The following is a 20,407-nucleotide window of genomic DNA, read 5'->3' on the forward strand; positions in this document are numbered from 1 at the left end:
GAGACGCAGAATCCTTTTTTTTTTTTTAATGTTTATTTTTTGAGAGAGAGAGAGAGAGAGAGAGAGCGAGCGCGGGGGAAGGGCTGAGAGAGAGAGAGAGAGAGAGGGAGACACAGAAACCGAAGCAGGCTCCAGGCTCTGAGCTCTGAGCTGTCAGCACAGAGCCTGATGCGGGGCTGGCACTCACAAGGTGTGAGATCATGACCTGAGCCGAAGTCGGAGGCTTAACCGACTGAGCCACCCAGGCGCCCCGGGGAGACACAGAATCTGAAGCAGATTCCAGGCTCCGAGATGTCAGCGCAGAGCCTCAGGCGGGGTTCCAACTCAGGGACCTTGAGATCATGGGTTCATGACCAGAGCAGAAGTCGGATGGTTAACCGACTGAGCCACCCAGGCACCCCTCATGTCTGTACAATATTTTTAAAAGGGGGCGCCTGGCGGGCTCGGTGTGTAGAGCATGCCGCTCGCAGTCTCAGGGCCTCACGTTCAAGCCCCACGTTGGGCATGGAGTCTACTTTAAAAACAACAACGACAACAACAATCCAGAAACAAAACAACAACAACAAAAACGGAAAGGGGAATAAATATTTGCCAGTCAAAACCACAGGCAGGGTTTTTTCTCCAAATTATATAGGAGATGCCAGAATGGGATCAGAAAAAAAAAAAAAAAAAAAAAAAAAAGAGGGGCACCTGGGTGGCTCAGTGGGTTAAGCACCAACTTCAGCTCAGGTCATGATCTCGAGGCTTGTTCCGAGTTCGCGTCCGGCACTGTGCTGACAGCTCGGCGCCTGGAGCCTGCTTCCAACGCCCTGGCCCTGTCTCCCTCTCTCTCTGCCCCTCCCCCGCTCGTGCTGTCTCTCTGTCTCTGTCTGGTCGGTCTGTCTCCAAAATTAAAAAAAATAATAATGATCAACATTAAAGACAAAGAGGAAAAAGAAAAAACGACCTGATGAAACGTGGGCAAAGTCACGCACTTCGGGGGAAAGATGACAAATGTGGGTTTTCACATACAGAGGTGCAAAGATGAACAAAGAGGTAGCGTAAAGAGAGAAATGCGCATCTAGAACGGTACTGAGAGAGAGTTTACAACCTGAGCGCTTGGTGAAAATCCGAGAGTCTGACGAGCTACTGGGTTTGCCAGGCTGCAGACACAGACGCTGCTTGAGAACTCTCAGGGTGCTCTCAGAGTCCCCATCCCCGTCCCTGACCCGTGGCTGGAGACGCTTTCGGGGCGACAGCGCCAGGGACCAGGAGGGTGCAACAGCTGGGTGGAGGTACATGGCTCTTGGGTGAGGCTGGTGCCAGCCGTAGCTTTTCAGGCGCCACCGCCCGTGTGTGTCGGTTTGTGCGGGCCACGGGGGGCACGGCGGGGCAGGGGTACTGACTCCAGCTACCCTGCAGTCAGTTAACTCCCAAGAGGCCGATCAGTGCACTCGGTTCCTCGGGAGACGGTCCTTTGCCAGGAATGGGAGTGTCTTGAGGGTCAAAACAGCTGGGAAACCATAAAGTGGCTAGTAACTGAAGAACGTGGAACCAAGCAGAGAGGTCTTGTGTTGGAGAGGCCCCAAGAGCCATCAGGATGACCGTTGGGCCACTGGCTGGGTGAGCTTGCTTGGTCGATAGATCACCTCGTTGAATCCATGTCCATTCGTTCATCCATTCAACAAATATTTAGGTGCTGGGCACGGGGCTAAGTGCACGGGCCGCCAGAGAGGTGGAAAGAGGGGTCCAGGTGGGATCTTCCCAGTCGTCCGCAGCTGGGGTATCGAGGGGGCGGGGCAGGGTGTGGGAAGGGAGGCAGGGTACAGACCAGGACATACTCCCGTACCGTACCGTATCATAGTGGGGCTGGTGGGAGTGGGGAGGGAAAAGTGCTCAAAACAGACCCCGCGTTAGGTTAGGTTCTATCAGGACGTGGTCTTCAGCGAGGAGACGAAGCTTCCAGAGAAGTGACTGGCAAAAACGCTGTTTGCTACTCAAGCAGCGGACTCCTGCGGGGCATTTCCACACAGGGCCTCAGAGGCTAACCAGTCACGAAGGTGACTTGCTTAGGGTCCCGCGCAACCCCGCGCTTCCGGGAGAACGCGTGACGGAGAGATCATCCCCGCCCCCAACCCCCACGGGACAGAGGGTAAACTCAGGGCGGGAGACAGTCACAGAGCCAAGAGCTAAGGCGGGGTCGGGCAGGGCCGTGACCGCAGATCAGATGTCACCATCGTGTTACCGGCCTCTCTCGGCCTCTCTCGTGCCGGTCCGTGTGTGTGTGTGTGTGTGTGTGTGTGTGTGTGTGTGTGTGTGTATGTGTACGCGCGCGCGCGTGCCCAGCAGTCCTTCCCTGCTCCAAGGTCCACGTCCAGAGGCAGGCGGTGTCTTGGGTGAGGGTGAGGCCCACAGGTCGGCTGCCTACAGTCTGCGTCCCACTGGACAAGTTTCTCAACCTCTCTGATGTCGGTTATCACAGCCGTGAAGTGAGGGTGGTAACCACTTCAACTCGCTCCAGGGTCCTGAGGATCCAAACGGATGGGAAAGACCGCACGCAGGGCAGTGAGTCTGGCGCGCGGCAGTGCTGCGATCGATCGGGATGGTTTCCCCGCAGGGATGACGGAACCGAGGACTCAATCAGATCGAGGGGCGATCGTGCTGGTCTCACGGTCCTTACAGCTAGCTAACTGCAGACTTGGAGAAGAACTAACCCAGGAGGGGCGCCTGGGTGGCGCAGTCGGTTAAGCATCCGACTTCAGCCAGGTCACGATCTCGCGGTCCGGGAGTTCGAGCCCCGCGTCAGGCTCTGGGCTGATGGCTCAGAGCCTGGAGCCTGTTTCCGATTCTGTGTCTCCCTCTCTCTCTGCCCCTCCCCCGTTCATGCTCGGTCTCTCTCTGTCCCAAAAATAAATAAACGTTGAAAAAAAAAATTAAAAAAAAAAAAAAAAAAAAAAGAACTAACCCAGGAAAGAAACCGACGCCCGCCGGGGCGAGGGCGGGGACGGGGACGGGGGGCGGGGACGGGGGGGCGGGGGACAGGGGGCGAGGCGGGATGTCTCAGTCACCGGAGGCTGGCGAGGAGGTGAGTAGGACGGAGGCCGCTCACAGTCACGCTCGCAGGTTCCTGCCCCGGCCGCAGTTCGCTGCCCGCCCAAGATCGGGGCCCCGCCTGGGGCGCCCGGGCGGACGCTCCCCTCCCCGACGCACGGCGTTCTACCCCGCGGCTTTCTCGGGAGCACGCGGACCGCTCCGGTCCCACGGCTCCCTCCCGCAGCCCCTCTGCCCTGCCCTGGGCCCGCGGCGGGAAGGGTTCCGGGGACCCGGCGGGCCGGGCCAGGGGCGGAGCGGGACCGTTGTGGCACGCCCCCCCACCCCCCCACCCCCGCCCGGGGTAGGGTGGGGCGGGACACGCAAATTAGCGAGTCCTCCGCTAGGGAAGGACGGGAGGGAGCGGAAAGGGACGCGAAAATTCACCAGGAATGCGGGGGGCAACCGCAACTGCACCGCGTGTGGCGCGTACCACGGGATAGTGAGCCAAGAATGTGGACTGAGCGTGACCTGGCTCACCGTGAGTGCAATATGGATGGCCGCAGGGCGGTAGCGGGGAGGAGGCAGCGGCCGGTAACGCTTCTCGCCCTTTTTCGCTACCATCAAGTGTAGGAGCGGTCCTTTTCGTGCTCGGTATCTGACACGTTCTCTAGTCGAGCACGGCATTCTAAATGGGTTTGCTGGGGTTGGGTAAGGGGGGGGTCAGGGGTTCGCTCCGTCGTTTTTCACGCATCGGTCTGGCATTGCAGTATTTCTAGAAACCGTGCGCGCTTGCCGCCGCTCTCCGGGCGCGGGGAGGACTGTGGAGTTGCGAACTACAGGTGGAGTCTAGTGCTTGTTCTTTGTCGGCTCGTGTGTTGTGCTGCTTGCTTGCTTTCTTTCTTTTCTTTTTTTTTTTCTTGTTTTTTTGCTGCTGTCTGTTCGTTTGTTCTTTTTTTTTTTTTTTTTTTTTTCCTGTGCTGTTTCTTCTTCCCCGCCCCGCGTTTTGGTTCCTGAAGTTGTAGCCTTGCAGTTTCCCCGCTTGTGGGAACGCTCAGAGACCGTATGGTCTTATTATTCCTAGCCGGGGTGGGGGAAAAGAAGCCCGGAGGCTGGGCTCTAGTACCCCTGGCACAGGCGCGTGCCGCCGCTCGGCGTCCGCCGCCTGGGGTCAGCCCCCCTCCATGCCTCCGGTCATCGGGCTCTGCGGCCGAGTCGCGTTCCCCTTTCGTGCCTCTGGCTTCTTCTCTGGGTCACACGCGCCGACCCCCTTTCCCCACCTCTTCGCCGCCCCCGGTCTCCTGAAACTTTCTTACTTCTCTGCTCAAGACCGTGCCTGTTTGCTGCCTCTGAAGTGCTTTTTTTCTTCGTATGCCCCGTCCCTGGGCGTGGGCCCAGGCCCACGGCCTGGTGACCCACACTTTTGGGGAGAAATACTTCACGGCCACGCCCATGTGGCTCGACTTCCAATGTAGGGGACTGAAACCCGGGGCCTTCAAGAAGCTCTCAACTCGCTCTGCCGGACCCCTTAGCCGTCCCAGAACAAATTACAGGCAAATGCGATCACACGTACAAATAAATGTCTTCCCTGGTACGGAAGGAAAATTCCTTCTTCCGGATCGATCTATGGGGAGCCGCTTATCCACCCTGGTTGGCACATCAGAATCTCCTGGGGTTTTCCTTTAAATCCTACTCCTGTCCCACCACTGCCATAGGGCAATCGGCAATCGAATTGGAGTCCCTGGGGCGGTGGCCCGAAGTTGGTGGTACCTCCACTAGCCCGCCAGGCGTTTCCGTCGCACCGTGTGCCTCCAGAAGCACTCCTTCGAGCATCTGGGAGGATGCCCCCGGTCAGCTTACTCTGAAACGGTGAATTCCCCAGGACAATGGAAGCGTTCCGTGCACCCCTGCAAATCCAGGCACCAGTCGCTTTACGACAGTCCCAGACTGGCTTCGCCTTCAGCACACCATAGGCACTCAGCAAACAGTGTACCCAATGGGGAAATAACGGATCCCCTGGTCTTGGCACAGACGGGAGGCCATCCAGTCTGGTGGGGAGGCCTTTGGACCCACATTGGAATATGTTGAGAGCAAGTGCCGGTCGGACGACGTCGTAGCTTCTGCGTTGTGCCTGCCACTCTGCGGAACCAGATGGACCGTCTCTTCACCGCCCCCGCCCCCCCCCCCCCCCCCCCCCCCGCATTTCCTTTTAGATGTGGAGACTGATGACGCTACCCACGAGGGTATGAAAAGGTTTACAGCTCACATAATGAAGCTTTCCAGGGAGAGCAGGGTGGCTCCCGGGCAGATTCAAAAATGGCTTGAGAGCAAAGGAAGGAGCCTGGGTTGGTGTGTTTAATTATGGTGGTGAATGGAGGGTCTGGGGTAAGGCTTTTTGTCAGATCCACCGGAGGGAGGGCAGGAAGAGAGGAGGGAGTGGTGAGACTTAAAAGCTGTGTGCAGTCAAAGATCCAAAGGAAGTCAGACTCTCTATTACCTGCTGCAAGCTGCTTTCCCCTCTGTGAAATGGGGGTGGGCAGCCGCCTTCTGCGGGCACGGTGCCCATGAAACGGTGCCTTCCACGGTGGATACTCAACAAACATCCCTTGGATCAGAGTCTGATGGCCGTCTTGATCTGATGTGATAAGGAGGGTTCCAGCCTGAGCAAGGGCAGGGGCGGGGGCGGGGGTGGGAGGTGAGGGGTGGGGTGGGGGTGGGTGGAGTGGGGGCAGGGCCAGGCCGGCCGGTGGGGTACGGGCAGCTTCCTGTGAGAAGCTGAACCTGCTGGCTGACTTTGAGATATGAATGAGTCCGTGAAGGACGGGGACATGGGGGTGGGGGCATGATGATAGGGAGGAGCCCACCAGAAGCAAGGGTCCCCAGTTTTGAGGCCCAGATCATAACTTCAAGGTGGCTGGGCAGGTCAGTGGGATACAAACCGCTGCCCTCATTCCCCAGTCGCTCCCCTGCCCCCGCTCTTGGTCAGACTGCAATGCCCGGGTTCCCCCCTCATGTGCCCTGAAATTCTGACTTGCATGGGCATTCTGACTTGTTCTTTAGGCCACCCCCACCCCCCCCCCCCCCGCCAAGACGTCAGGCAGGCCTTCCTGATTCAGCTGGCTTTGTGTTCCATCCCACCTTCTCCTTTATTGAATATGTATCGCATGCTTCCCATAGGGACGCAGAGCCAAACGGGAGAGGCCTTGGGCCTCAAGGGAGTCACACAGCCAGGTGGGGGCCACAACCATGTGTTCATCCCTGACAGTCCCCTCCGCATCGAACCTGGTGTTGTGGCCTTTTGGGCAGGTGTCTTATCCTGGTCCTGGCCCGGATGCTCCCTGGTTGGGGCAGCGAGGAGGCAGGAACGGTGTCTGGTTTCTCTCTACTTCCCAGGACCAAGCACCGCCCCGGTGGGGTGGGTCGTGGAGTTGAAGGTGATTAATGACTATTCCTTAAGTTGGAACCGCTGGTGATGGCCGGAGGCCCAGAGTGCTGGTGGTTTTGTCCTCCTGGGCAGATCCATTTCCCCAGGGTAAAAAGACAAGCGCTTTATCACTGGACCTCCTGCTCTGTCCGAGGGTCCGTCCACTCTGTAGTGCCTGTCGCTTTCCGAATGGGGCATCCATTTTCTTGAGGAGGATTCTCCATACAAGTGACCACGCACCCCCTCACCCCCACCATGAATGCCTAGGGGGCAGGAATAGGATCACAGTCACGTCCCGGAGTTGGGCTCTGTCTGATGGGCGCCCAACCATCATCCACATGGAAAGGATGGGTCAATCCCGTGGACGCAAAGAATCAAACGTGGTTAGGTCAATGTGTTCCGCTACTTTATTTTTTAAGTAAGTTCTATGTCCCCTGCAGGGCTTGAACTCATGGCCTTGAGATCAAGAGTCTCATGCTCTACCGACTGAGCTGTCCAGGCACCCCTGTTCTGCTACTTTTTAAAGAAAAATCGGGGGCGCCTGGGTGGCGCAGTCGGTTAAGCGTCCGACTTCAGCCAGGTCACGATCTCGCGGTCCGTGAGTTCGAGCCCCGCGTCGGGCTCTGGGCTGATGGCTCAGAGCTTCGAGCCTGTTTCCGATTCTGTGTCTCCCTCTCTCTGACCCTCCCCCATTCATGCTCTGTCTCCCTCTGTCTCAAAAATAAATAAAGGTTAAAAAAAAAATTAAAAAAAAAAATAAAATAAAGAAAAATCGAAGGCGGGGTGGGGTGGGGGGGGTGGGGGGGGTGGGGGGGTGGTGCGGCCTGGCTGGCTCAGTCGGTAGAGCATGGAAGAGATTACTCAACGATAACGTCTTTAAAAAGGGGGGAGGGGGCACATGGGTGGCCCAGTTGGTTGAGAGGGGGACTTCGCAGCTCAGGTCATGATCTCATGGTTGGTGAGTTGGAGCCCCGAATCGGGCTCGCTGCTGTCAGCACAGAGCCTGCTTCGGAGCCTCTGCCCGCCCCCCCCCCCCCCCCCCCGCCCTTCCCCCGCTGGCGCTCTCTCCCAAAAATAAACATTTAGAAAAAGAAGAAGGAAAGAGAGAGAGAGGAAGAAAGATCGAGGAGTGTTACAAAAATGTACACGCGGTACAGTTTAGGATCCAAGGTGGCATCTCAAAGTTGTGAAGGAAAAATACATTCCTTTGCACTGTACTGCAGAGTAGATACCAAATGGCTCAAAGATTTAGCTGTGGAGAAAGAAGAAAAAGACCTAAGGGAAGATTTAGGAAATTATTTTATAACCTCATCTGAAAAACATCTGAAAGCTATTTTTTTTCATGATGAATAGGATGATAGAAAAAATAACTTTTTAAAGGTTGTTTGTTAATGTAATGGGTTTTTAAATTAAGAAATAGTTTGTGGGGGCGCCTGGGTGGCTCAGTCCATTAGGCGGCCGACTTCGGCTCAGGTCATGATCTCGCGGTCCCTGAGTTTGAGCCCCGCGTCGGGCTCTGTGCTCACCGCTCAGAGCCTGGAGCCTGTTTCAGATTCTGTGTCTCCCTCTCTCTGACCCTCCCCCGTTCCATGCTCTGTCTCTCTCTGTCTAAAAATAAATAAACGTAAAAAAAAAAAAAAAAAAAGAAATAGTTTGTGATATTTATTTGTTTATTTTTGAGAGCGAGAGAGACAGAGCGCGAGCAGTGGAGGGGGCAGATAGAGAGGGAGACACAGAATCCAAAGCAGACTCCAGGCTCTGAGCTGTCAGCACAGATCCGGACGTGGGGCTGAAACCCACAAACCCTGACCTGAGATCCTGACTTGAGCCGAAGTCAGAGGCTCCAGGCTCAACTGACTGAGCCACCCAGGCGCCCCTATGTTTTAGATAATGTCTACGCCTAAACGTGGGGCTGGGACTCACGACCCCTCCAGGTCAAGAGTGGCAAGCCAGGCGCCTCTAAAATATAACTTTCAGTGGAACCTTAAGGAGATGAAATCCTCAAAAGACAGATAGCCAACAGAAGAAAATACTCACTGCTTGTATTACATACAAAGGGCCTTAAACTGTAAATTGCCGATACAAGCCCTTATGATAAAGCCCGACCAGTTAACCTAGCAAGTAAAAGGGCCGAAGTCCCTGAACAGAGAGAGTTCGGGGCTCTCAAACACAGGAGAGAACACTCAGCCTTATCTTCTTACCCATGATTAGAGAAGTACAAGTCAAAACCATGCTGAGGTACCATTATCACCTGTAAGATCGGCCCCTCCCCCTGCTCCCCTGCCCCCCGCCCCCCCCCCGCTCCCCTGCCCCCCCCCCACCCCCCCCAAGCAATCCCCACTTTGATGCCACGCGGAGTTGCTGGCGGGACTGGAGCAGCAGGCGCTGCCTGAGAACGTCCGCCGTGCTCCTGCAGTCACCGTCCCTGCTCCCCCGAAATTCAAGGCCCCCTTGCGGCAAGAGTGGCAGGACCGTGACCACACCGCACTCACGGCGAGGACACAAGGGCATACGACTGGCGTCCACCGAGCGCACTTTGCAGGCACTTGGGTCCGTGCGTGTGTATCTGAGCAAACTCCGCGGGAGTGAATCACGCCGAGGAGACGGAAACGCCAAGTTATTGATCGGCGACGGGAACTGTTCCATCCCAATGAGAGTAATCCAGGAGGACATCCCCTTCTCGCGAGGGAACCAGCCTGGGGCTGGGACTCTGGGGCGGAAGACGGCCCGAAGGACGCGGACGCGAGCCGGGGGTGGGGGTGGAGGGTGGGCGTGCTGCTGAAGAGCCGTCAGCGCGTCGCACTGGCTGGGAGTGTAGGAGGCAGGATGTCATTCACTGAACGGTGGTTGAGTGTGCGGGGCGGGGCGGGGCGGGCAGAGCAGCGGCCAAAAGCAAGGTCTTGCCTTCACGGGCTCCCGGAAGCCCCGGGATCTGCAGCCGTGTTGGCTGTCCCTTCGCAGTCCCCGCCAGCCGCCCCTCCTCCCGGGTCTTTGCGCCAGGTGTGTGCACGCCGGGAGGTGGGCCCCCAGTTGGGTTTGGGCTCGCGGCGCGCAGAGGCGGTCGGGAGGGTGGAGTCGGGCCGCGGCGGCCGCGCCTCCTCAGGGAACAAAAGGCGGGGCATCATGCAGATTAGAAATGGCTGTGCGGCGGCGCGGTAAGGACGGGCCAACCAGGGATACGGGATTTCCCCTTCAGAATGTGAGAACGAAAAAAATGCGCACAAAAGTATTCTAGTGATTATCGATGGTCCTGTCGATGTCGCAAAGGATATCAGAAAAGGAGTGAGCGTTAGGGTTGTCACCATGAGTTGAATATGGATGATGGGAGAACGGTACTGGAGAGGGAGGGGCGGGCCGGTATCGCTTCTCGGCCTTTTGGCTAAGATCAAGTGTAGTATCTGTTCTTATCAGTTTAATATCTGATACGTCCTCTATCCGAGGACAATATATTAAATGGATTTTTGGAGCCGGGAGATGGAATAGGGGCTTGCTCCGTCCACTCCGCGCATCGACCCGGTATTGCAGTACTTCCGGGAACGGTGCACCTCCCTTCCTTTCAGTGGGTTTCTAAAAGCAGTAGATGGTGCTTGGTTTGCGGAGCTGTGTTTGTTTTTCTTTTTTCGTCCTAGCCCCGGCGGATACGGGTGTGTTCTGTTCGTCCGTCGCGCCTTTTTTTTTCCTTTTTTTTTTTTTTTTTTTTTCTTCTTCTAGTCGTGGTCTTGTTTTGGCGGCAGGCTTGGTGCGCTGGGGCCGGAATGCTTGTGAGGGTCATTGTTTCCGCCTGGCTAAGTTCAGCGCGCTAGGCTTTTTCTGCTCTCCCTTTTTCATGTTCCTCCTCTCAGGCGCTTTTTTTTTTTTTTTTTTTTTTTTTTTTTTTTCTCCCTCACTCTCTGCCGGTCTTTTTTCGTTCCATTCCCCCCGCTTCCCTGTTCCGGTTTCGCTCCCGGGTGCAGCCTTTTTTTTCTTCAACCGCTTTCCGCTGCCGTTTTCCGATTTCTTCTACCTTTCTCCGGAAGTTTGCACTCGTGCGTAGTCTGGTTCCCGGTGGTGGCCAGCTCTTCTAAACCTTCCATTTCTCGTTCCCGGGAGTCTTGCTCCACTTTACCTCTCAAAGAGCTTTGCCCTCCTACCCGCGCCCGGCCGTTTATGTTGTACACGCGCCGCCCCCCCGCCCCGCCGCCTTGCCAGTCCTTGTGCTTTCTGTCCAGCTAGCTGCAGCTCATTTCGCCTTTGAAGGTTTAGCTCCTGGCTGTCTCTCTCTGAGACACTTCTGTCATTCCTGGTGAGTTTCAACAGTCACACGGGCGATTCCTTCCGAACACCCCGCCTGGCCTCTCAGTTTCTCCACCGCGGCTAAATCTATCCCCCCTCGTCGGCCCGCTAGATTTTGTCATTCCCAATTGCTCTAACCGTGTCCCCATCCAGCATCACATTCTCCCATCGCCTTCTACCCTTCCTCTGCCCTTTGACACCTGACACTTCTCTGTTCCTTCACACCTACACCCCACCCCTACCCCGGATCCCTCAATGTCCTTGCCTCCCTATTGACCTGGATTCATTTCCTTGCACATACCCTCAGGTCCTTGACACGTTCTTGGTGCCACCTGTGCCACTGACTGTAGCCGGCGAAAACCATAGCACCGGGCCGATCTGGCTCACCTAAACTCTCAGTGTGCCGGGGAGAAAACTAGATAGACCTCAACACATTTGTTACCCAGGCTCCAAGAGGCCCTTTCAGGAGAAGGAAAAATAAAAGCATTGGGGGAGGGGGCACCTGGGTGGCTCAGTCGGTTAAGCGTCTGACTTTGGCTCAGGTCATGATCTCTTGGTTTGTGAGTTCGAGCCCCGCGTCGGGCTCTGTGCTGACAGCTCAGAGCTGGAGCCCGCTTCAGTTCAGATTCTCCGTCTCTTTCTCTCTCTCTCTCTCTCTCTCTCTCTCTCTCTCTCTCTGCCCTTCCCCCACTTGTGCCCTGTCTCTATCAGAAGTAAATAAATGTAAAAATTTTTTAACAAGCACTGTGGGAAACTGCTTTATTTAAAATTGACACGAGTTTAATTAAACACAACAAAACTCACATTCTTATACTTCATACTTTCCAGGTTTTGAAGGTCTAAATATCCGAATCCGGCGACATCCTCCAAATGCAACGGACTGCTCATTGGCTGTCCTACCCGGCCTGTGAAATAGTGCTTCTCCAGTATTTCCAATACATCTCCAACAGGTTCGGCCTTATCACTACTTCTGGTTCTTCTTGTGTTATGCCCAGAATTCGTGATCCCCAAAGACCGCCAGGGAGCCGAGTCCGATGTAAAAGCAAAAGAGCCTTTATTCGAGCTAGCTCGAGCTCAATCCCCTACCTGCAGCGACGCAGCGGTGAGATACCAGGGAGAGAGAGCGAGTTTCAAAAGGACAAAGGTTTTATTGGGGCCTAGGGGCAGTTGGTGAGGTAATGGCTATGGCCTCAGCCGATTGGCTGGGGAAGGGTCCGAGTCCTGTTAGGCAGGTGGGGGGGGGGGGGTTACTCAAGGGGAGGAGGTGTGGTCAAGGTGAAGGACACAGAACAAGATGGAGTTGGCCGGCGTAGGCCCGCCCTTTCACTTGCACGGTCAAAACCCAACGGTCGAAGGTTTGTTTTCATTTTTATTTTTTATGTTTTTAACCCTCGGTGGCTTGCAATTCTGTTGACCTGCAGAGTCTGGCGTCTGAGAAAATTCATCTAGGATATTGTCATTTGAAGACGTGCGGTCGGAGATTTCACTCCTGTTGATCCCTTTCACCCTCCTCATTAGAGACCAGTCCTTTGCTTTCATCTTCCGGTTCGTCTAGTCAGAGTCTAATCATTCATCTAATCGTGTCAGAGTTCTCTTCTTTGCCCATATTATGGGTGGAAAGGTGAAAATTTCCAAATTCTCGGTGACATTCAACAAAAGCAAAATTCAGACTGCCAGGATAGTGTCTCCCATCTGCTTGTGTACCTTCTGGAAAGATGATTAGCTACTTTGTTTTTAATTGCAACAAGGCAGGGAGAAAACTGAGGGATGGTGGGTGCCACTCTGGTGAGGTGTTTCACTGCCGCCTCACCGCTCTGAGGGATTCCGTTTCCTTAGCCTTGTAGATTTCTCCGTCCTAGTTGGGGATCGAGGAATAACTTCAGGCAAAAATACCCCCAGGATGATGAAATAGCAAATTGTTTCGTTGTTTTGAGATTACAGGGAGAATAAGATTGCTAAGACCCCGCGATGTGTCTTCGGTTTGGAGACAGAGAGAAAAGCAGCCGCAGAAGCTGGCCTGACACTCACAGCTAGGCTGTGGGGGGTCTCCCGTGGAACGTAAACAGTTTCACACAACAGTGGCGGCAATCTGAAAAATAAAACAGCCAGTTATTTTACTAGCAAAAAAACCTATTTTGCTAGCTATTCGGGAATAGCAGAGGAATTGCGATCACGGACCTGCAGGCTATGGTGAACCGCAGACAAGTCCGAAGAGGCAAAAGGAAGGTCAGCCTTTGTTTACGTTTTAGGAGGAAGCTGGGGAGGCTTGTTTTGAGCCACGGTTCCCTGGAGAAGAACAGGAGTTTGAGGTCCTGGCGGCTGCTCATTAGCTGCAAGCGGGGGTTAGTGCCTTGTTGGCTGGGGTGCAACAAGGGCTCTTCCTTCTTTTTCTTAAAGGCAGGAGATAAGCTTCCTATGTGAAAGGGGTCTCCCTTGTCAGAATAAATGTTTGTCTTCCTTCTTCCCGCTAAGGTTAGGCAGGCTGCAAGGAGTGGCACATGCTTGAGAGCTCCCCTTTCCAGTGCTTCCCGACTCCATTTTAGCTGAGCTCTCCTTTATTTATTTTCTTTCTGTCTTTTTTTTTTTTTAACGTTTATTTATTTATTTTTGAGATAGAGACAGACCGTGAATGGGGGAGGGTCAGAAAGAGAGGGAGACACACAATCTGAAACAGGCCCCAGGCTCTGAGCTGTCAGCACAGAGCCTGACGCGGGGCTCGAACTCACGGAGTGTGAGATCATGACCTGAGCTGAAGTCGGACGCCCAACCGACTGAGCCACCCAGGCGCCCCTCCTTTATTTATTTTCAACATCAACAGATTAAGGTCACTCTGTGACCCGTGATGAATCAAGACAGAAACAAGGCCACTCCGTAGTCGCCTCCGAACTGAGACAAGAAAAAAGAAGAATATTGTCCAAACAACAAAACTGACCAAACACCCCCTATCCTAGCTAATATGAGTAACTGCTGCTACTTTCCCAGTCGCAGTTTTGGCCTCGCTCTATTCTTCCTTTCTTCTAGGTAAGATGTATTCAGCTACCCAATCACTGAGTTACCCCCACTGCCTGAGGTCATCTGTAGGAGAGTGTGTGTGTGTGTGTGTTGTCTGGAGGGGGCGAATCTTTGTCCTTCTCCCCTTCAAGGTTCTTGGGGGTGGTGGGAAGGGGAGGATGGCTGGGGCTTTGTAGCAAAAGACACATTAAAAAGAGAAAAAGAAACAGAAGTGTATTAGTGTACGTATCTCATATATACACAGGAGAAAGTCAGGGATGAATAACCCGATGGGGTGGCTGGAACTTGGGCTTACATAGCCGCTTAAAACAAAACAAACAGGGGCGCCTGCGTGACTCAGTCGGTTAAGTGTCTGACCCATGGTTTCTGCTCAGGTCATGGTCTCATGGTTCATGAGATCGAGCCTGGAGTCGGGCTCTGCACTGGCCGACAGCACAGAGCCTCCTGGGGATTCTCTCTCTCTCTCTCTCTCTCTCTCTCTCTCTCTCTCTCTCCCCCCCTCCTTTGCCCCGCCTCCTGCGTGTGTGTGCTCTCTCTCTCCGTCTCTCTCTCTCTCTCTGAAAATAAAATATACAAATAAAGAATCTTTGAAAAACAAAACAAACAGAAACAAAAAAATAATAAATTTTCAGAAAAGTGACAAAAAGTAAAAGGGCTTTGAGTTTCTAGGCTGGCCAACTGTGGGATGGTAACTATATGGGGAAATAGTGGAAGATAAGGGCTGGGCAGTAAAATTTGTTAGGTAGAGTCTCTGGTGCCAGTCTCTGGGCTGATAAGGATCCAGGGTTGTCCGTAATTAACTCCTGTATACCTTTATGTCCTGATTTTAGGCAAATCGGGGGAGGGAAGAGTTTTTTCCCCCTGTTTGAGCTCAAAATAATCCTTACGCCAAAGTGGCATATTGGCGGGCGGCGGGGGAGGGGGGCAATTCCGCCACCCTTCGCATCCCATTCAAAGGAAGGCCTCGCTCACTTAAACCTTCCCCAAGCCCCCTAATGCAAGCCTACATCCTGTATATAATGAGCCATTCCTGACACCCTCTCACTGAGGCGCCCCGCGGGTTCCTTCTCACTTTGCAGCAAGCGGTAACCCAACCCTTTTCATTACAGGTGTGTTCCTGGTGGTCTTTGGCTGGATGGCGTTGACAAGTTATTAAGAGGGTCCACCGATGGACCCATATGGGAACTGCGACATGGAATGCGTTTTATTCTAACAAGCAAAGTCCCCCCCCCCCCCGTTGGAAGGCCTATAAACGAGAATACAAGTCATGAAATACCGCTATTTACAAATAGAACTGCTCAAAAGAGAAACTAGAAAAAAAAGAGAAAAGGTTGTTGATCTCATAACTCCCAGAGCAAGACAACTTAGTAAAAGGGTAGAGGGATGGATATATATGTATCTGCATCTGTGTCGGTGTATGTATGTACAGTACACAACAGATCCATGATGTTATGTGGTGGGTGCTCACGGTAGAAATCTTTCAACGTTGCTGTACGTGCGAAAAGAAATTTAAGAAGAAAAAAACGCTGCCAAGAAAAACCTCACAGAGCTATTTGTCTCGTTCTGGGCTTTCTCCAAGGAAATGAGACTTGAGGCAGCTTTCCCGCTACAGGCGCGTTTCCCTTTCAAGGCGAGAGAGAGAGGGAGAGAGAGAGAGAGAGAGGGAGAGACAGAGAATGAGAGAGAGCGCGAGCGCGCGCGAGCCGGCGCTGACGGCAGGAAACCAGGAAACGGCGCGTGTGTGGGCGGGACATGCAAATTAAAGTGGCTGTTTCTCTCGCGAGCTATGGGAGCAAAACAATAAAAAGCGTGAAAGCCCCGAACAAGTTAAGCGATCTGATAAACTGAGTATGTCTTAGGAGTTGTGACGATGACACACTGTCCAGTCTAAGGAAAGAGGGTGAGCCTTCGTTTGAGGGTGACTTTTCTCACCGTGACCCAAAAGAGGAGTGAGAGGGAGGGTGTCGATGCGCTGGGGAGGACGTGGTTATCGCTTCTCGGCCTTTTGGCTAAGATCAAGTGTAGTATCTGTTCTTATCAGTTTAATATCTGATACGTCCTCTATCCGAGGACAATATATTAAATGGATTTTTGGAGCCGGGAGATGGAATAGGGGCTTGCTCCGTCCACTCCGCGCATCGACCTGGTATTGCAGTACTTCCAGGAACGGTGCACCTCCCCTTGGGAGGAAACACTCGAGTGTCTCAAAAATCAGTTTCTGTGGTCTTTTTTACTGTTCCGGTTGCAGCTACCTGCTTCTGTCCGCTCGTTTTACTTTTCCTCGCAGCAATTTGCGGCGTAGCGTGTTGAAGTTCTTCAGAGTGGTTTTTGGTTCGGGGAGCGAGTGGGAGAGAGATGTCTTAGTAAAATCCTCAACCGCTTCTATTTCTTTATATCACCGAGTTTAACTCGTTTCTGAGATTTACCTGCATTATGCTACCTTGAGGACTTGTGCTTATCTGACCTTCCAACTTTTGTGGTGTTTTGACTCAAGTGAACTTCTCTTAGCGAATATTCATAAAGTGGAGGATATGAAAATTGCAATGAATCTCTACAAGTTGCTCTAAAGATTGAGATTTCCTCCTTCTGTCTACCTTCTAATGGTGGGTGCGCTCACAATTCGTTGCGTGGGTGGAGAGGGGGAAGAATTGACTCCCAAGCCGAATTCCCTGAGCCAAGTTATCAGATGCACTTTAACCGAGGGGTCCCTCTACATTGTTAAATTTCCCTCAAAGCCCCTCCCTATACGCCAAAGGAAATTTGAAGGTCCCACCTGTTATATATAGAGGACCATAAGGAAACCTCAGCAAGCATTGCAAGGTCAAGAAAGTCCGAAAGAGCAGAACCTCTTGGGAGGAAGCCTGAAAGAATACTCAGGAACAGGAAGTGACAGAAGGTGGATGTAGGTGAGTCAGATATGATAGCCTCAAGGCCAATTGGGATTAAAACTAGAACCAGAGCGACGCGCCCCCAGCATTTCGAAGGAGGGTTGTATCCACCGCAAAGAGACGCAAATAGGATAAATTGATAAAATAGGTCAAGCAGCACAAAAAAGCAAAGAAACGGTGAGTGGTACCTAGAGAGTAGATTCAGGACAAACTGACTTTTGAGACACTCGAGTGTTTCCTCCCAAGGGGAGGTGCACCGTTCCTGGAAGTACTGCAATACCAGGTCGATGCGCGGAGTGGACGGAGCAAGCCCCTATTCCATCTCCCGGCTCCAAAATCCATTTAATATATTGTCCTCGGATAGAGGACGTATCAGATATTAAACTGATAAGAACAGATACTACACTTGATCTTAGCCAAAAGGCCGAGAAGCGATAACCACGTCCTCCCCAGCGCATCGACACCTCCCTCTCACTCCTCTTTTGGGTCACGGTGAGAAAAGTCACCCTCAAACGAAGGCTCACCCTCTTTCCTTAGACTGGACAGTGTGTCATCGTCACAACTCCTAAGACATACTCAGTTTATCAGATCGCTTAACTTGTTCGGGGCTTTCACGCTTTTTATTGTTTTGCTCCCATAGCTCGCGAGAGAAACAGCCACTTTAATTTGCATGTCCCGCCCACACACGCGCCGTTTCCTGGTTTCCTGCCGTCAGCGCCGGCTCGCGCGCGCTCGCGCTCTCTCTCATTCTCTGTCTCTCCCTCTCTCTCTCTCTCTCTCCCTCTCTCTCTCGCCTTGAAAGGGAAACGCGCCTGTAGCGGGAAAGCTGCCTCAAGTCTCATTTCCTTGAGAAAGCCCAGAACGAGACAAATAGCTCTGTGAGGTTTTTCTTGGCAGCGTTTTTTTTCTTCTTAAATTTCTTTTCGCACGTACAGCAACGTTGAAAGATTTCTACCGTGAGCACCCACCACATAACATCATGGATCTGTTGTGTACTGTACATACATACACCGACACAGATGCAGATACATATATATCCATCCCTCTACCCTTTTACTAAGTTGTCTTGCTCTGGGAGTTATGAGATCAACAACCTTTTCTCTTTTTTTTCTAGTTTTCTCTTTTGAGCAGTTCTATTTGTAAATAGCGGTATTTCATGACTTGTATTCTCGTTATAGGCCTTCCAACGGGGGGGGGGGGGACTTTGCTTGTTAGAATAAAACGCATTCCATGTCGCAGTTCCCATATGGGTCCATCGGTGGACCCTCTTAATAACTTGTCAACGCCATCCAGCCAAAGACCACCAGGAACACACCTGTAATGAAAAGGGTTGGGTTACCGCTTGCTGCAAAGTGAGAAGGAACCCGCGGGGCGCCTCAGTGAGAGGGTGTCAGGAATGGCTCATTATATACAGGATGTAGGCTTGCATTAGGGGGCTTGGGGAAGGTTTAAGTGAGCGAGGCCTTCCTTTGAATGGGATGCGAAGGGTGGCGGAATTGCCCCCCTCCCCCGCCGCCCGCCAATATGCCACTTTGGCGTAAGGATTATTTTGAGCTCAAACAGGGGGAAAAAACTCTTCCCTCCCCCGATTTGCCTAAAATCAGGACATAAAGGTATACAGGAGTTAATTACGGACAACCCTGGATCCTTATCAGCCCAGAGACTGGCACCAGAGACTCTACCTAACAAATTTTACTGCCCAGCCCTTATCTTCCACTATTTCCCCCATATAGTTACCATCCCACAGTTGGCCAGCCTAGAAACTCAAAGCCCTTTTACTTTTTGTCACTTTTCTGAAAATTTATTATTTTTTTGTTTCTGTTTGTTTTGTTTTTCAAAGATTCTTTATTTGTATATTTTATTTTCAGAGAGAGAGAGAGAGACGGAGAGAGAGAGCACACACACGCAGGAGGCGGGGCAAAGGAGGGGGGGGAGAGAGAGAGAGAGAGAGAGAGAGAGAGAGAGAGAGAGAGAATCCCCAGGAGGCTCTGTGCTGTCGGCCAGTGCAGAGCCCGACTCCAGGCTCGATCTCATGAACCATGAGACCATGACCTGAGCAGAAACCATGGGTCAGACACTTAACCGACTGAGTCACGCAGGCGCCCCTGTTTGTTTTGTTTTAAGCGGCTATGTAAGCCCAAGTTCCAGCCACCCCATCGGGTTATTCATCCCTGACTTTCTCCTGTGTATATATGAGATACGTACACTAATACACTTCTGTTTCTTTTTCTCTTTTAATGTGTCTTTTGCTACAAAGCCCCAGCCATCCTCCCCTTCCCACCACCCCCAAGAACCTTGAAGGGGAGAAGGACAAAGATTCGCCCCCTCCAGACAACACACACACACACACACTCTCCTACAGATGACCTCAGGCAGTGGGGGTAACTCAGTGATTGGGTAGCTGAATACATCTTACCTAGAAGAAAGGAAGAATAGAGCGAGGCCAAAACTGCGACTGGGAAAGTAGCAGCAGTTACTCATATTAGCTAGGATAGGGGGTGTTTGGTCAGTTTTGTTGTTTGGACAATATTCTTCTTTTTTCTTGTCTCAGTTCGGAGGCGACTACGGAGTGGCCTTGTTTCTGTCTTGATTCATCACGGGTCACAGAGTGACCTTAATCTGTTGATGTTGAAAATAAATAAAGGAGGGGCGCCTGGGTGGCTCAGTCGGTTGGGCGTCCGACTTCAGCTCAGGTCATGATCTCACACTCCGTGAGTTCGAGCCCCGCGTCAGGCTCTGTGCTGACAGCTCAGAGCCTGGGGCCTGTTTCAGATTGTGTGTCTCCCTCTCTTTCTGACCCTCCCCCATTCACGGTCTGTCTCTATCTCAAAAATAAATAAATAAACGTTAAAAAAAAAAAAGACAGAAAGAAATAAATAAAGGAGAGCTCAGCTAAAATGGAGTCGGGAAGCACTGGAAAGGGGAGCTCTCAAGCATGTGCCACTCCTTGCAGCCTGCCTAACCTTAGCGGGAAGAAGGAAGACAAACATTTATTCTGACAAGGGAGACCCCTTTCACATAGGAAGCTTATCTCCTGCCTTTAAGAAAAAGAAGGAAGAGCCCTTGTTGCACCCCAGCCAACAAGGCACTAACCCCCGCTTGCAGCTAATGAGCAGCCGCCAGGACCTCAAACTCCTGTTCTTCTCCAGGGAACCGTGGCTCAAAACAAGCCTCCCCAGCTTCCTCCTAAAACGTAAACAAAGGCTGACCTTCCTTTTGCCTCTTCGGGACTTGTCTGCGGTTCACCATAGCCTGCAGGTCCGTGATCGCAATTCCTCTGCTATTCCCGAATAGCTAGCAAAATAGGTTTTTTGCTAGTAAAATAACTGGCTGTTTTATTTTTCAGATTGCCGCCACTGTTGTGTGAAACTGTTTACGTTCCACGGGAGACCCCCCACAGCCTAGCTGTGAGTGTCAGGCCAGCTTCTGCGGCTGCTTTTCTCTCTGTCTCCAAACCGAAGACACATCGCGGGGTCTTAGCAATCTTATTCTCCCTGTAATCTCAAAACAACGAAACAATTTGCTATTTCATCATCCTGGGGTATTTTTGCCTGAAGTTATTCCTCGATCCCCAACTAGGACGGAGAAATCTACAAGGCTAAGGAAACGGAATCCCTCAGAGCGGTGAGGCGGCAGTGAAACACCTCACCAGAGTGGCACCCACCATCCCTCAGTTTTCTCCCTGCCTTGTTGCAATTAAAAACAAAGTAGCTAATCATCTTTCCAGAAGGTACACAAGCAGATGGGAGACACTATCCTGGCAGTCTGAATTTTGCTTTTGTTGAATGTCACCGAGAATTTG

General features: G+C 52.5%; 3 long non-coding RNA genes and 3 other non-coding genes across 9 annotated transcripts; 3 read left to right on the forward strand and 3 right to left on the reverse strand.

The window, feature by feature from the left end:
* Positions 1–3,042: 3,042 nt before the first annotated feature.
* On the forward strand, positions 3,043–15,894 carry LOC112854184 (uncharacterized). Of its 4 annotated transcripts, none has more exons than XR_015244182.1 (3): positions 3,043–3,550; positions 11,534–11,655; positions 14,827–15,894. It is a non-coding gene; the product is annotated as an uncharacterized LOC112854184 (long non-coding RNA). The 4 variants fall into 4 exon arrangements; XR_015244183.1 differs by lacking the exon at positions 3,043–3,550 and adding an exon at positions 9,230–9,433; XR_003222952.2 differs by lacking the exon at positions 3,043–3,550 and adding an exon at positions 9,455–9,588.
* On the forward strand, positions 9,793–9,983 carry LOC112854228 (U2 spliceosomal RNA). The gene has a single exon (XR_003222959.1). It is a non-coding gene; the product is annotated as a U2 spliceosomal RNA (small nuclear RNA).
* Positions 11,736–14,833, reverse strand: LOC147574377 (uncharacterized). Its single transcript, XR_015244185.1, has 2 exons — positions 12,884–14,833; positions 11,736–12,794 (listed from the first exon to the last, which is right to left on the reverse strand). It is a non-coding gene; the product is annotated as an uncharacterized LOC147574377 (long non-coding RNA).
* Positions 15,707–15,897, forward strand: LOC112854227 (U2 spliceosomal RNA). The gene has a single exon (XR_003222958.1). It is a non-coding gene; the product is annotated as a U2 spliceosomal RNA (small nuclear RNA).
* Positions 15,898–16,851: 954 nt separating this feature from the next.
* Positions 16,852–17,041, reverse strand: LOC112854231 (U2 spliceosomal RNA). The gene has a single exon (XR_003222961.2). It is a non-coding gene; the product is annotated as a U2 spliceosomal RNA (small nuclear RNA).
* Positions 17,042–17,203: 162 nt separating this feature from the next.
* Positions 17,204–19,426, reverse strand: LOC147574378 (uncharacterized). The gene is made up of 2 exons (XR_015243732.1): positions 19,022–19,426; positions 17,204–17,920 (listed from the first exon to the last, which is right to left on the reverse strand). It is a non-coding gene; the product is annotated as an uncharacterized LOC147574378 (long non-coding RNA).
* Positions 19,427–20,407: the final 981 nt, after the last annotated feature.

This window comes from Puma concolor, chromosome E1 (assembly GCF_028749965.1).
Source record: "Puma concolor isolate L17-30 chromosome E1, mPumCon1.1.hap2, whole genome shotgun sequence".
NCBI classification, from domain to species: domain Eukaryota; kingdom Metazoa; phylum Chordata; class Mammalia; order Carnivora; family Felidae; genus Puma; species Puma concolor.